The following is a 12,416-nucleotide window of genomic DNA, read 5'->3' on the forward strand; positions in this document are numbered from 1 at the left end:
TGGCTGGATATTTTTCGTTTTTTCCTTCACGCATGGTCTCCACTCCCTCAGACTCAAATGACTCAAATATATTCTCTGTCTGCTGGACAACAGTGATTTTCTGGTAAAGGTGCTGACATTGTCCTGCCCCTGGTAAGATTTTGCTGCCCAGAAATTACTAATTCTCTGTGTTCTAATTCTGAAAAATTGCACAGGGTACTTACTTGTATGTGCTGAAGATGTGAAAAAACATTACTTAACCCTCTCTCTGAGCTAACATGAGGAATTACAACACCTTTACTTGTGTGAAGGTCTAAAAATGGAATTAACAGCAAAGAAGTGTGATTTTGGCTGGTTCCAAATATTGCTATTATTTCTTTTTTGTCATTTCCATAAATTTGCTTTGCAGTATTTACTGCACTGTATCACAGCGACGTTATGAATCCTCATTCTTTCCTTATTAGTACAACTTGAATGTTTTGAGAAGTTCAGATGAGAAGGACAGCAAAAGGCTGTCCTGAAATGTCATTTTAATGGAATGGTTTGGAAAGTATTACTATTGTATAATTTAGAGGCCATTCTGGTATTGAACTGCTGGTATAACCGTTAGGCATTGTGAATTTTGCTTAATTATGGCAGTATCTCACCACATACAGCTTATATCTTCAAGTACAGTAGAAAAATATTAGATACTAGTAGATCTTTCCATTTAGGAGATTATATGGAGATTAAGCTACAACGAGATTTAAAATTCAGATCATCTCTGATCCAACCAAGACAAGATACCACTAAAATAAAATTGTGTATGACATCTGTAATTCCCCTTTAAGGTCTTTTGGTGATTTCTATCTTTTATATACAGCCATTTTAAAGTCTCATGAATAATTTTAAAGATTTTCTCATCTCTCAGATTAACTCTCCACCCCCTGGAGGGGACAGGGCAACCTGCCTTTTCTAAATATTTTCCTGTCTTCTTCCTTTTTGCCTCCCAAAACCACCTTTCTGCTTCTCCTTCCTACCTCTCCTGTACTCTTTGTGCACTCACCCCACATATATTCTCATTTCTTTGTGCCAGAACTAGGTAAGTTTCAAAAAAGATACTATCTGCTTTGACGGGTGACATTTAGGCTTACAAAGTTAATCTGCAAACAATTTTTGGACAAGGGTGAGTGGGTTTGTGCTCTGTGATGCCTCAGAGCCAGCCCTCATAGATTCCCAGCTATCCCACCAAGCCATGGCCAGGGTCAGAGCAAACACATGAATATCATACACAGGGACACAAAAGGCTCGGTTACTCTCCCTATGAAGTCAATTGCACTTTCAGGAACTGCACTGGGATTTCAATAATATGGCCCCACGCAGCTAGGAAGTCACATCCTCCATGGTTCCCTGATCAGTGATGCCCCATCCCAGCAGAGCTTCTCATGGCTCCAGTTACCACATCTTGAACCTCATTATTAACCAGAGTTCATCAAACAGACCATATCTTGTTCTTCCTTTGAGCAAAATAGAGTTAAAAGTGAAAAAAACATTGGAGAGAGTGAGGTAAGTGACAAAAATTCTTTCTCCATTTTTGCCAACCTGGCATCAGAAGAGCTGTCACCACCACTCACATTGTGTCCAGGATATGGGATATGCACACAGGCTGAGACACGTTACTGAGCATTCCCCAGGCAACCTTGAATCTGACAGGCCTTTTTTGGCCATTCTTGTGGTCTAAGTGTGCATGGCACGATGGAAGGACACATGCAATGACACAAAAGATGGTGAGTCAATGTTTTAATTTTATAGAATATTGATTTGCCATATTTTATTTTTATAAAACATTTAATTATTTTTTGCCTTCTAGCACAACTGCACTCAGATGTAGCAGTGTCCAGTACCAGAAATGTATCCAGTGTGAGCTGTCTTCTGAAAGAAAAGTGCACATGAGAATTCAAGTTATTTCATCTACCACAGATGCTGCTTGTACTCTTAAAGGACAACTGCAGCTGATGACAAGGTGGTGTGGAGTGTGACACCTCTGCTGGTCCCCCTTCAGGAACACCAAGGTGGTCTGTGACATGTGATAGGTTTCTTAATTTTTGATAGCATGTAATTAGGGCAACCTAACCCTTGTTTAAAGATTGCAGTATATAAAATCAAAATGCTTGGATGGCTTTTTCTGGTATTAGAGCAGGCAGCTGCAGAGTGAGGTGGTATCAACCATGTAAAACAGAATTCCTCCTCAGTAAACCGCAGGACAGGAACTATAGCTGGACTTGTCCTTTGTGTGCTTCTTTCATCATCATAACCTTTGGCCTTATTTTGGTTGGTAATAAATAATATTCAGATTCAGCCCTCAATAGAGATTTGATGTACGCTGGACACATATGCTGAAACCACAAGTGATTGGCAAAGATGCCTTCAATACCTCAATATCATCAATTACTTTGACCTTCTCACAGTCTACTTTGCAAATAGTAGTAGCTTAAATACTCACATGATTCAGAATGAATGATTTTAGCCACATTTTTACAAAATCTTTCAAGATATTGCCATTTGCAAGAAAAAGATATTTGTTTACAGCACAACAAAGTAGAAAAGAGGTGAAAAAGACTATATAAGGAATAAAGATCTCTTTATTTATTCATCACATACTTTCTAGGGAGTTTTGATCTTTAAATTTGCTCTAATATTATCAGAATTGATTTCTAGTCTCTCTGATCCCAGAGGAAATGTTTTCAGTGAAGCTCTCAGTGGATTAACTGTAATGAAGAATCAGGTTGCAGAGCTGTTACTATGGTGCTCTTAAGTGTAGAGCGTCTAAAAAATTAACTGATAAGAAAATTCCAATGCACTATATTTAGAAGCATTTCATTTTCTAGCTTTTGACATAAAATAATTTAGTAATTGAAAGTCTACATAGAAATTGTTTATTTTTTATTAGATCATGGTATCCTAATTCTCTTTTCCGGCTTTATTGGCTTTTAAATAAACACCAAATTTAGAAAAAAAATTTTAAAATATTCTCAAAAAATAAAATTCAAAGAGTTATGTTATTAGTTTCTCTGAGGTTTTTTTGGGTTTGGTTTTGGTGGTTTTGTTTGGGGATATTTTTTTGTCATTCTGAGAACCAAATCCTTTGGGCTCTATTAGAAAATATTTCTTTATAAACAGCTCCACTTGAATGTTTACCTTTACTTTACAGTCTAGAAAGACATTTTAAACATACTACTTTCTGACTCTTGGAAAAAGCTCAGGTCTATTTTTAGATGCCAGCATCCTAAATTGTTTACTGTATCACACAGCACAGTGCAAGAAAAAAGGTTAAATTCTGCTTCCTATTTTTTTTTAGCACAACAGCCCAACTAAAAGTTCTCTACAGTCACCACTGAAACCATTACGAGGATTGTTACAGGCGCAACTGTTATTTCACATATGCAGTTTAACACCACCTGAAGAAGAGTGAATGGAAAATAGCTGAAAATAATACCAATACACACATACACCTGTGCAGAAATCCCTGTACTGTTATAACGAATCCGTTTATATTAACACTGATGTTCAAATAGTTCCTACTAAAAAAAAAAGAAACAAAAACAAAACCAACAACAAAAAATCCCCAAATCAAACCAAAAAAATGAAAGGTAAAAAAAAGGAAAAAGTCACCCCTTTTCACACTGCTTATAACTAATTACCTGCCAGCTCATAATTAATTTCCTGAAAACCTGCTCGGTGGTGCTGTCCCCACTTTGTGGGCCCAACAGCTGAGTGATTTGTTGCCATAATGGCTTTCTTGTACCACTTATAAATGAGGTAAAATGCTTGACAATGACATTTTTTTAGTGCTGACCCCCTGCACTTGTCTGCAAACACTTCAAACTCTACTCACAGTTCTGGCAATAAGATTCTACCCTAGTGATGTTTCATAAATGCACAGATTCCCAAGCAGTGCAAGCAAATGGATATTAATAAAGCTACTGCTAATAATTAGACTAAAAAGATAATTTGAAGGAAAAAAGCTACCATCCAAATGACACTCTCTGTGTCTTTTCATCTTTGCAATACATCTGACAATAATTTTACATTCAGCAGTCTCACCAAAAGAGGACATCTCATCATAAATAAAGGTTTTGCACTTCTGCAAAGGTTTTGTATTTTCAAAGTCATTTGAAAACAAAAATCAACTGCATGGCTTTGTAGCAGCCAAGGGAGGCAAGCACTAGCAAGACAGGAATGTCCTGTAAAAAGCTAAAAGGCATCTAATTGGTGGTTCGGATAGTATTACTTTCCTCCTCTGCAGAGACCTGGAAAACAAGAAATTAAAAGGTCCTATATAAAAGATTATCAGTCGAGTATATTGCCACCATGAGTATTTTTACCTTGTTATGAGTTATGAATTATTCCATGCTGTTTTCCCTTCACTAACTATTCAATAAGAGAACTGAACTGCCATTTGTAATTATGTAATTATACTCTTCATGAACAAAATTCACCTATTCTCCCCTCTGCTTACCCTGAAAGAGATACAGTTTTTGAGGTGCACACAGAGCAGATCACAGAGGCCCTGCTTCAGCCCTCTCCATGCTCCCAGCCTGGATAAAACTGTATTGTGTTACAGGACGTTTTGCATGGTTCAGAAGCACCAACGCTGCCTGTGTGACCACCCTGCTCTATAGCCTGTGCTATAAAGATCATACCGCATTTTCCAAGCTCACTTCCTCTTCCTACTCATTAGCCTAAAATATTGGACCTTCTGAAAAGACAGCTTTAACAAGCTGTGGTTTTTGTTTCCAGTTTCTTGTGCTTTGCATAAAGAAAAGATATGAAGGACAGTTATTTGAATGTGGAGAACATAGTAGGGTGAATCACAAGGTTTTATGGCTAGTACTCATTTATATTTATGTGTGTGTATATATATATGTGCATATGTATGTTGGCATGTATTTGCATGCAAGAATTTACTTTCTATCAATTTTTATTATCTTAAAATGCCTTTCTTTCTTTAAATATCTTTTCTTTGGTATCAGAGAAAAGAGGTTGACTTTCTCCTTCCAACTTTTTGTCGAGCTTTAAACTGGTCTTGCACTAAAACCGATCCAATTTATGCGGAATTGATTGTAGTAAATATCACTGAGAGTATAAGGTTTCAAAAGGTTGGAATCCTAGAAACTACAGCACAGGATAGAGAATCAGGAGTGCTTGATCAATCTACTGTTGATTTCTTAACTGAACTTCTGAGTAAAGAGTAGTTATTTCACCCATTTCTCTGTTATTTCACAAGTCTGTTGTAAAAATTGAGTTTTGTAGTCTCATGAGAAAGAGGGTTATGAGTTTGCCAAGCACTTTTATGGTTTTTGTAACTTTCAAGAAGACCAAAAAAACAAATCCTTAACAAGTACTTTTCCTTCATTATTTTTCCACATTGTTTAATTATTCCAGGGAGTGCTGAGATGTATACACCAGTGGCTTTCTAAACCAAAGTTTTGAAAGTTTAGTGCTTTTGCAAGGGGAGAAAGACAACAAAAAAAAATACATAGGTTCATACAAAAACACAAACCAACTTTTTTAGGGCAAGTTTTGCCTTCATAAAATGTAGCTTTTGTTCCTGTAGACATAAAGAAATCTGTGTGCTCCATACATGTTGCTGTTCATTCTGCTAGCCATGGAAAATGGGCACCAAGCCCAAGTGCTCAGGTCATAATATCTATCTATATGAAGATTTTTTATTTTTTGAAAAAAATAATACTTCCTCCTTCCCTACAACAAGCCTGAAAGCTTTTACTAGAAAGTGGAAGATATTTTTCGCTGGCTAGTTTTGAAGATTTTTTTGAAAGCGACTTTTGGATCAGCTGTTTTCAGTGGCTGAGCAAGAGTCTTTTTTTCTTTTATTTTGTGCACTTCATTTTGTTCTGTTTATTTTCCTCAGAGTTCAGTGCAAGACCTGTGCTTACCAATGGACCACAGAGTATCCCATCAGATCTGTCTTTGACATGGGAGCACAGTGATCCAAGATTCCAAACCTACCTTCCCTGATCAGCCTGGTGGATTTTTGTAGGAAGTCTGCAGATGATGGTTTTTGATGAACCATAATTGCAGAAACACAGATGTATACACTCTGCCTCACAGGCCTGGCTCCTTCATCAGCAACATGCACAGTTCCCATCACATCCAGGGAGAGAATAGACTCCCGGGTGTATAAATTCATTGTCTGCTTCCTCCTCTTTGAAATCTTACATTTTTAGAATCTTGGTCTTAAACATGCACTATAAATCTGACAAAAAGTGTTACTGAAGTTCCATCTCTAAATAAATAGTTTAAAATAAAAGTTGTATAAATACCCGTCTGTGCCAACAATACAGTTTGAAAAGGAGCATGGTAAACACGAAGTAAATTAAATGGGATTCACTTTCATGAGGTGGATGGCTACTTAAACCAGTTATTATAGAGAAGATTTTGTTGTGTGGTGCGACAGCACGTACCCATGCGGCTAACCAAGAGCTGGTTGAAAAACAAACCCCACCCATACCTAGGAGCAGTGCCATGACCAAACCACAATTCCTGTGAGGAATAAATTTAATTTGCTGAAAATGAAGTACAGGCACTATTGAGCTCATTAGTCAGTAACAGACATATTTCAAGAGAAGAAAGTGGAATTTGGTGGAAGCTCCAAGTCCTACATATGCTATGAATAAACCAGACTATTGTTTTTTGATAAAGGAGTATTGTTTTGAATGTGCTAGGTAACTAAGTAAAGCCAGCAGAGTTTTTTTGCCAAATATAGTCTCTTGCTCACTGCTAAAAATCCTAGCTTTTAAATTAGGAGCTGAAGTCATTGAAAAAAAAGTTTACATTCCTGCAGCCTGCTGCAGCAAAGCCAACCAAATGTTTGGCTTAATATTCATCTCTTTAATGAACTTTTCTTAAACATCTAAGACAGAAAATACCATTTCTAATTTTTAGTAATTTGATGCTTAAAACTTTGGGTTTCTTCCCTTCTTTTTCTGTTTTTGTATTATCTTTTCTAACTTGTTTAGAAAAGACCCAGCAGGGTCACTGCTGTGGTATTAGGCTATGTGAAGCATTTAATAACTTAAAGAAATCATGCTTTCAGCTTCGGGCACCAGCTCCAATTGTAGGACACAGTTACTAGCAGTATATTTTTTGTTGGTTCTTTTTAGTGGTTTTTTTGGTCATAGACCAAGCCAGTGTAGAGGAAAAGAAGGTTTTGTTTTTCACAGTAGCTCAATGCAGTGGTGATATGGGCCTAGAAAACCAGCTGATCTTAGGAGACCTGACTGTTAAAAACAGCCCAAACTGCTACAGTTCTTTAGGGCAATGCTGTGCAAATGATACACTGAAAAATTATTAAAATGGATAGAGCAACTGCTGGAAGATTGCATTATCTTCCAGTCATTGGATATATTTGGTGCTCGTTGCTTTTAGCCATTCCAGCAGGCCAGCATGGGGTTTTTGGATCCTGAATCTGGGTCTGAATGGGCTAGCCCCTTCATGTCCCAGCAGCAGTGCCAGAACCAAGAGGGAGGGATGCAGCCTGTGCTTTGTGCCTTCAGGAGACATAAGGGAGTGTTTGGCCCCATGAGGTTTGCCCCCACAAACTGTAAGACCTGGCATCCCTCACTTCCATCTTCCCACCCACAGGCTGAGGGCATCACTCAGGAAAACAAACTCTGAAGTAAGTTCGGTTTGGGGTACATTTCTATCCAAACAAACAATAATCATCTGTTAATAATTTCATCTACTTTCTCTACGCACTATTTCACATCTGTAATACCTATTTGTTCTACCATTGTTTCCCCCAGAAACAAGATGTGGTGGGACATTCAGGGTCAACCCCACAAGGATCACCAGTGCAAACACAAAGGCAAAACCAAGACCATGCTGGGGTCCAGCTGCTGAATTTAGCTTCCCTAAACTGCCAGAAGCATGACTGCCACATGGAGGAAGAGATCAGCTGAAAGCAGCCAACTTTTGAGGCATTTTGGATGCTGTATTAAGGCAATATGCAAATAAACATGTTGGTACTTTCTAATATAATTGGGTACTGGTGTACCTCAATTGGTGTCTTGCTTTTCTTCTTTCTTAACCATACTAGTATTGTTTGATGTCCAGGTGATGGGTACTTCTCCACACGCAGTGATGGATGAGAAAGGGAATAGAAAAGGTGGATGTACATGACTAATCCTGTTGATAGGATCCAGTTTAGTAGGGAACACAGGGATTATCTCAGAGGATTCACATGGCAGCAGGCAGACCTGTTTTCTAAAATAGGCAGGTGCAATCAGAGCAGAATCATCTTTTTTCAGCTTTTTCTGATGTGGCCATACCTCAAAAGGGTGGAGTGACTCAGCCAAGCCCTCTGATCCCCTGTCACCTTCTATTGCCTGTTGTAACAGAGGATAACTTGTCTTCTCATGTCTATCAACTAATTTATCTACGACTGAGATGCCCAAGTATGAGGGACACTTATAGTGAACATTTTCATAAAATAACATAATAACATTCTTAATAACATAAGAACTCTTTAAAAATTTTAACTGACATATTTAGTAGGAATATTTAGTACATATTTATCTAAATGTGTATTGTAAGTAGGGAAATCTACTTCAGCAGATAAAGTTGGGATACCATTTTATTTACATGAATTTCCAAAAAGTATACAGTTGACTGCCCTTTGTTTCCTCTTCTCCCATTTACTTTCCTTTTCAAGATGCATGAGGTACAAAAACATGCCTGAAAATACTATGTCAAAAGCCCACCTTATAAGCTTATATCTTCTAAAACACCTTTTACTCCAGGCTTGGCATGTGTATTGTTAAGTCTCCCTTACCTCATGTGCTTGATTGCCAGATTTGAAGTCTTGAACTTATCAGGTTTTGAAGATGTTCTTCAACGTATAATAGTTTAGGTGGTTTTAACGAAATTACTTCAATATGTAAAGAAAAGTATCTACATAAAATATTTCAAAAATTAAATTTTTAATAGACACCACAAAAGAGACACTGCACATGCTGAACAGTTTAATTTTTTTCTGCTGTAGGGAATAGCTTTTTTCCTGGACCCTTTATGTCATCTGTAGAAGGTAGGATCATTTAAACACCCATATCTTTCTCTCTTCAAATGATACAAGGGTTACTAATCATGGCTTTGACTGAGAATCACACTGAGTATAAAAAATTTTCCTTCCAGTTATATTCAACACTAATCAAAGAAAACAAAATACCCAATGTAATGAATTAACTAAATTAATAGAATAAGTTTAACCTAATCAGTATTGACAGCACTTGGATATTTATGACCAGGCACTGAATATTAGGAGGATTACATAAAATGAAACCTTGGAGAATTAGATCCAGCATCTTTAAGTCTCAGCCCCTTATAACTATTGAAAAATCATGAGTACTAACAAGTGAAAAACTAGAAGACAAATTTAAAAAATGATGAATGCATGGAACAAAACACTGTCATTTCTGGCTTTGACTAGCACATCATAAGGTTTCTCTCTCTATCTCTCTTTTTAATCTGGTCATTACTTTTTTTTTTTATTCTAAAGCCAACCTCACATTTGAGGATCTAGTCTACCATTTCTGAAAAACTGGGAATTGCAATGCCAGTAATTTAATACCATTTCACTGGTTTCCAGCTTCCTTTTATTATTTTGTTTTAATTTTCTCCCTTTGATCCTTCTCTCCCCCTCTGTCTGCCCCATTTCCAGGGCCAGCACTGAAGCTTCCCTTCTATTCCTGCAATGTCTGATCAAAGACCCAGTGAAAAGCACCAGTGTCTTAAAAGCTCAAGTCACGTCAGATTACAAGTGGCACCAAGGTAAAACCAAATGCTTCCTGTGCCACCCACAGCCACTGTCACTCATGTCAAACTTTCACTGACAACAGCTGATCTATGACAGGCAATGGAAAATTCAGAGAATTCAGAAAGAAATCCAAGCCAACAACAAAAAATCCCTCCTAAAATCTAAAAAACCCCAATCCACCATTGTAAAGATCAAAAAAAATGATAGTGACATGGATCACTCATGTTGATTTAGTATATTGTCCTAGTTTTTTAGCATGGATGACTTTATAGCCACTGCTATCCCAGAATAGCTATTATTGATCATCTGCTCTGCACTTTAAGAAAAGTAGGACTTCAGAAAGAGGGGTGGTGGAAATTTCCAGAATGTAGATTATCTGTTTGGATAAAGACAGGCTTTTTATACCTAATTGCTAGGCCTGGGAAGCTTAGTTGCCCTGCCCACTCTCTCTGCCTGAATACACTCAAACGGATTCATGCAGGTGGGATTCCAAGTGAATAGGAGCATTTCCTTCCACTACTGCCACTTGCTTCTTTCTTCTTGCTGTACAACTATTGAAAAGGAAAAAAAAATTCCATCAGCTTTGTTGCTAACACTTCTGGTCTTCTTAGTTCTCAGTGAGGAATGGTTTTTTTGTCTTTTGAGGAAGGCAGGACAAAGAATCAGCAAAATCAACACATCTCACATCATTTTAGAAATTAGCTCTATTAAATATTTAGGTGCTTTTCAAGTGTTGTCTGAAGAAAATAATTTCTGTGGCATAAACAGGACTTGTCTTAAATGTTCTGCAGAGATAAAGGACCTTCATCCATCAGCAATTAAATATGACAGGAAACAGTCTCCTGAAGGCCATGGCATATTTGCATGCAAAGGATTATTCCAAAATGTATTAATCATGTATTTTCAAATATGCTTGAGGATTTTCATGAATGCAGTAGGTAACACAGTTGCAAGGTTCCAACCTATAACAGCTCTGGATTATCTAAGAATAGACCGTCAGGTTCTATTTGTAACAACAGTGATGCAAATCCGAAGAAAACTCACTTAGTTCAGACTAGAGGTTTTGTATTTACACTTGAATTAAAGATGTCAAGTCACCCTCTCTTTTATTGCTGCACACTACTAGATGCAAATCTCTGATTCTGCAAACAAAATCTGTATTAATTCACAAGACTGGAAATTCATTAATTCTGTGCATCAATATAATAATATTAACATTCTCAGGTAAAAAAAGGTGAATGTTCTTTATGACTAGTCTGTTTTAATAGTATCTTGTGGATTGGGACAGCTGAAACAGCAATTGCTCAGAATGCTCTTCAAGCCACAATGTTTTGGTTACCTCATTTACCTCAGAATATTTTCTTCTGTGGATTAGAAACTGACTTATTCCTTATGTAGTTTTCAACTATTTCAAAGATTCCTTTGCAATGGCAAGGTGCAGTAAAATCCAGTGTAATGTAAATCATTCTCTAATCTTATTTTTCCCTTCTCTTTCTGGATAAAGCTATAAATGCAATGAAAAAGATATTATTTTGAATGGCACCAGTGGAGAAATTGGTATCACAGATGGAGTTTAAAAGTCATATCATCTTGCTAACAGCTAAATAAGGTATTTTCTAAGTTGGATTTTGGCTACGCTACTTTGAATATTTGAAAATTTTTAATTTTAATAAGGAGAATATTTTGACTGCTGAAACCGGGGATAATGTAACATTATCGTCTTGGCACATTCAATAATACATACTAATGCAGCCTGTATTTCCAATACAACCCCTCTTCCTTGTCTAGTATTATTGCTTCAACTTGACATATTTTTCTGAGCAGCAAACCCAAACAATAATGTGGTCATGGGAAACTGGAACAAATGACCACTTGCTCTGGAAAGCAGCACACCACAAGTTTGAAGTCCTTCATGTTTATATAGTGGCTTGACTCTCAGCAACAGGTCATAGCCACGAAACAAGAGCTGCATGAAATATCATGTAGAGCCTGTAAACCCAAGAATGTGCTACGTGATGCCAGCTGTGCCGTACAGGATCTCAAGCAGCCTGTCCCACACACCTGGGAGGACTGCAAATATTTCTGACCAAACCTGCTGGGCTAAGCTGGCTTTGGCAGAAGTCAGCTCATTAAGCTAACAGGGAAGCCTGTTTTTAAGTCTTTCAACTGCTAAATATTGTAGTAACTCCAAGACAAAGATGTTTCGCACAACAATAATTCCACTAACACTGTTTCCCATGTAAGAGTTAATTAAAAATTAATGCATTTTGTTTTGATGTCTTTTTTTTGGAAAACAAATAACTCGCTCAAACTTTAACCATGTTGATGCTTAAATAAACCAAGATACCAGTCTGTGCTTTCTCACCAAATGGAAAGGCAAAAAAATCACCAGATTGTATCCAGTGAGATATGTGTAATAACACAGACAGAAGGTGCTATATTGAGACTTTGAATCAAAACTCCCCTTTCCTAGACTTCCCATGTACCTTTATTTCCTGTTTAGAAAGCAAAGGAATGACAGGCAATGCAATACTGATGAAGAGTGATTCCCTTGCAATATGCGGACCCCCAAGATATCATCTCTGTAGAGCTGGTTTACCTGTAGATGTAGCCAATCATCTCA

The 12,416-nt window shown here is 37.3% G+C and overlaps 1 long non-coding RNA gene across 3 annotated transcripts in view; it reads right to left on the reverse strand.

The window, feature by feature from the left end:
* Window positions 1–12,416, reverse strand: part of LOC108445514 — a 37,599-nt gene that overhangs the window by 16,301 nt on the left and 8,882 nt on the right. The window contains exons 2-3 of one of the 3 annotated variants that reach the window (XR_001860403.1): window positions 10,199–10,344; window positions 8,813–8,931 (exon numbers count right to left, since the gene is read on the reverse strand). The exons of 1 other annotated variant lie outside the window; for it this stretch is intronic. This is a non-coding gene — a long non-coding RNA (uncharacterized LOC108445514). Of the gene's footprint in view, window positions 1–8,812; window positions 10,345–12,416 lie in introns of all 3 variants that reach the window. One more of the 3 variants, XR_001860402.1, reaches the window with a different exon arrangement.

The sequence above is a fragment of the Corvus brachyrhynchos genome, unplaced genomic scaffold, assembly GCF_000691975.1.
Source record: "Corvus brachyrhynchos isolate BGI_N302 unplaced genomic scaffold, ASM69197v1 scaffold213, whole genome shotgun sequence".
NCBI lineage: Eukaryota > Metazoa > Chordata > Aves > Passeriformes > Corvidae > Corvus > Corvus brachyrhynchos.